The sequence below is a fragment of the Eulemur rufifrons genome, chromosome 5 (assembly GCF_041146395.1).
Source record: "Eulemur rufifrons isolate Redbay chromosome 5, OSU_ERuf_1, whole genome shotgun sequence".
Lineage (NCBI taxonomy): Eukaryota > Metazoa > Chordata > Mammalia > Primates > Lemuridae > Eulemur > Eulemur rufifrons.
Genome location: NC_090987.1, coordinates 24,736,288 through 24,740,986, shown reverse-complemented (window position 1 = coordinate 24,740,986; position 4,699 = coordinate 24,736,288).

Genomic DNA, 4,699 nt, shown 5'->3' with positions numbered 1-4,699 from the left:
TTTCAATTTTGCCTCTGGCTTATAACATTAGAAATAAGTGATCTGTAAGAGTTATGACCACTAGAGAGGAAAGGCATAAAATATTCTAAGATGTCCAAAACATTAGATTCCTTTTGTCTAAGTCAGCCAAGAAACCTAAATCATTTGTAGCTGAGTTTCGAGAAACATTGACCATCAGATCTTTACTGAAATAGAGTGAGCAAATTTAGAACTTGACAGAGTCAATTTCATTTGGGTATAAGACTTACTGCTGTTGTTTTACTAAGAATATTTCACTACTTTTTTTTACCTTGAAAATTTCCTTGAACTCCTTAAAAATTCACTTAGACATAAGTATGTTATCTGTTGATTAAAAAATACACAGCTATTACTGTATTCAAAGCTCTGAATTAGTTACTGGGGTAATGGAAATAAAATGTAGGCTAAAACATCTAAAAATTCCTACCACAAAAGATCTTAAATCCAGGGAACATTTTTAATCTCTGAGACCCTGTCCAGACAATCGCTGTCATCTCCTTATAAATGCAACTTTCAAACCAGACTTTCTTTCCAATATTCTGGTGAAGCTTGGAAAGTAGCCTCATTGAAACATCATAGCTATGTACTTAGAAGTTCCTCCTTCCATGGAAACCCACCCTAAAGCTAGTCCTTTGTGAAGTTTTCTATCTGGACTAAAATAATCACTTAGCATTTACCAGTGTCTCATATCTTTGAGTGACAACAGCTCAATACTGTGCCCACACTATAATTTTTGTCCAGCACTAGAGGTCATTTGTATGATAATATAGAAAATTTTGTTCAGTCTACAAATTTTAGGGCATGATCTTGACCTAACATCTCAGTTATCCTAGTCTTAATCATAAGTAGAGACAACAGTCATCATAACTATTGGTTTTCAACAATGGGCTTTTCTACATGTGTGTGTTGTCTCCACTCTTGGCCAACTTCCCATTTATCTAATCTATGTAGTCTTCTAGTTTTCACTTTTTTCTATATTTACTATTCACAAACAGTCACATAAGTGTTATTTATACTAGTACAACATACAGTGGTATTACATATAGTGTTTTTAACAAGTATATCATCTCTGACTTTTTAAAAGAATAAAATCTATTAATATATCCCACCAGGAGAGACAGTCAAACAAGATTGCAATAACAGTGCATCAGAGGAAACAGGAAAACTAGAGGGACTGAAGACTGGGGATTCATTTTTTAGAAATATCCATGTTTGACACTTTCCTTCCTCCTTTTTGCTAAGGATGCTTGCTTTTAAAATTTCATTTTTTTGAAAGACAGGAACTTTGTTTTAATTAATTATCACACACTTTCTTAGAAGGGAAAAATGTGAATAATCACAAAGCAGCGACTTTAGAAATAAGGGTTATGTAACCTTAACATAAAGGACTGAGATGCTCATTAATGGTCAGGTGGAGATTTTTGACAGATTTCAAGTAAAGGGAATCACATTTTACAAAAGGAAAAATAAGGAGATAAACAGTAGAGCTTCTTACAGGAGTTTACATGGAGCCTATGTTATGGATAAGTAAACAGAAGCTCAGAGAGTTTATGTAAAAGGCTGAAGATGGCAGAACTAGTACTACACTTTAGTATGCAGGTTTATCTGAATCCAGAATCCATTTTTCTCTACCTTATTGCCTCAGAACAAAAGTCATTTACTGTCCATATTACACACATATAGCAACACAAGATGCTTTCTTAATTCCATGTTGCTATTTGTGCTTCCTGTAAATATATTCAATCTAATTTTTTTTTAATTTCAGAATATTACAGGGTACAAATGTTTTGATTACATGGATTGGTTTTGTACTGCTTGAGTCAAAGTTGTAAGTGTGCCCATCACCCAGATAGTATGCATTCTACTGCATCCTATCAGGGTGATGGGTTAGGTATGATTTCAACCAGCCCCTCCTTCCCCCCACCCACCTGCATGATTTCCATTGAGTTTTACTTCCATCTGTGCACATGAGTGCTGATCAGTTAGTTCCAATTTAATAGTGAGTACATGTGGTGTTTGTTTTTCCATTCTTGCCATACTTCACTTAGGAGGATGGTCTCCATTTCCACCTAGATTGTTGCAAAAGGTATTAATTTAATTTTTATGGCTGAGTTGTACTCATTGGTATATATATATCACATTTTATTAATCCACTCATGGATTGATGGGCACTTGGGTTGATTCCACATCTTTGCGATTTTGAATTGTGCTGCAATAAACATTCTAGTGTGAGTGTCTTTTTGATAAAATGACTTTTTTTTCCTTTTGGTAAATACCCAGTAGTGGGATTGCTGGATTGAATAGTAGGTTGGGCTGTTGTTTACAGATCCCTGTGCTAGAAAGGGTTTCCCCTTTCTAGAAGTGGTAGAAGATCCCCTTTCCCTAAGTTGGATTTCCTGGAAGCAGAGATTGAGACATGGACTTAGGTGCATGAATTAAACAGGTAAGGGAGAGAGGACAACAGGATGGGGAAGAGGAAGGAGCAGAATAGGATATGGTCTCAGGCAAAGTCCAGCACGCCTGACCCACTTCAGGGAGCGAAGTATCTCCGAAACAGACAAACCCTGGGGATTATTTCTTTATCAGCACAAGTACAGGCTTTTGCACCCACACACCTCTTGCTATGGGCTGCTGGGGCCAGGGGGTGAAGTGTGGGGAGTCCTTAAGCTCCCTAACCAGAAGGCTCCTTCCTATCAGCCAAGGGTAATTCTCCAGAAAAGGGTGCATCCCACACTTTGCTGGAAGTATAAATTAGTGTAAATGCATTGGAGGAAAATTTGATTATGGAAAAACCTAGAATTTACTAACCCTTTCATGCCTGTGATAGAATGTAGTCTCAGGGCCTTTCCCTCTCCATGTGGCCTCTCCAACAGGGAAGCTGGACTCCTTATGAGAAGATTCAGGCCTCCCAAAGTCCACTAACAGAAACTTCCAGGCCTGCTAGAGATGTCGGCCCAGAAGGAATGGGCCCAGTGTCACTTCTTCTGCCTTGTATCTAGTGAAATGTGTGCCCAGCCCAGCCTAGATTCAGTGTGCAAGGGTGGGAGTCTCCATCCCTCCCAGGAAGCTGGGCCACTGGGGCTATCTTTGGAGACCAGGTGGTGCAGGTGGCCTGCCAGCCTTTACGTGATCTGTTCTCAGACTACCTCTGCTTTCCCTTCCATCTCACTCATTCCAGCCCCCCACTGAACCATGAGGGGCCAAGGTGCTCTGAGGTACATTACAGGTCCCTGTGTCAGCGAGGATTTTCCCCAGACAGCAGATGGTTCAGCCCTTACTTCTTTCAGGCCATTGCTCAAAGTTCACCGAAAACAATACCCTCCCTTGTCACACTCCCTATTTCCACAGCCTGCTCTATTTCTCTTCTTGCTCACTTGACCTATAATCTATTGTCTCACTGTCCCTGGAATATAATGCCACAAGAGCAGGGAGTTTGATTATGCGTATTTTGTTTATTGCTGCATGCTCAGTGTAGAGAATGCCTGACACATTTTAGTTGCTCAGTAAACACTTGTCAAAAAGCAGATAAGAGGCCAGCACGGTGGCTCACACCTGTAATCCTAGCACTCTGGGAGGCCGAAGAGGGTGAATCGCTCAAGGTCAGGAGTTTGAGACCAGCCTGAGCAAGAGCGAGACCTCATCTCTACTAAAAATAGAAATTATCTGGCCAACTAAAATTATATATAGAAAAATTAGCCAGGCATGGTGGTGCATGCCTGTAGTCCCAGCTACTGGGGAGGCTGAGGCAGTAGGATCGCTTGAGCCCAGGAGTATGAGGTTGCTGTGAGCTAAGCTGACGCCACGGCACTCTAGCCTGGAAAACAGAGTGAGACTCTGTCTCAACAAAAAAAAAAAAAAAAAAAAAAAAGCAGATAAGTTTGAAATTGTGCATAGTATTTTACCCCCCAAAATTTCATTTCAAGTATTTATCCTCAGAGAATAATAGAATAAGTGCATGTATAAACACAGACATTAATATAAGTGTTTTTTATAATATATCCTTCATTTACAATTGAAATTTTTTATTGGTATCTCCAATGATAAAGTAATTAGTAATTAAACAAATTATTTCTATCTTTTTTATTGACATTGAAAGCTGCATGCTTTAGAATAGATAAGGCACATCAAAAGGGAGCATATATAATACCATTTGTATAAATTTTACATGTATGTATGGACACACACATATATACAAGAGAAATGATACATGGAAGAATGTTTAGCAAAATAGTGGTTAACTCTGTGTGATGGGCTTTGGTTGATTTTTACTTTCTCTCTGATTGTTTTCTTTGCTGATTTAATTTTATTCATGAGTATATATTATATACACCATAAAATAGAAACTATAAATTCAACTTACTTTTGTAAAAAGTAGTCCAACTTAACTTGTACTTTATCTATGAAGCCTATTGCATTTTAAATCACCTCCAAACCATTTAATAGTTGACTGTTGTTTCATAGTGTCTTTTATGCCCTTTTGTTCATTTTCTTTTTGTCTAAAACAAAGCCTTGTACTTTAGATTGTAACAGAAAAGTTCTGCTGTAAATTAGCCTTCCTCTAGGGTTACATAGTAAAACCTTGAATATTTTTCAGTGTTGCAAATAAAATTGACCACAAAAATTCATTAACTACCACCTTTTTATTAAAAGGAGACCCATGATCTGCCTTAGTTTTTATAGA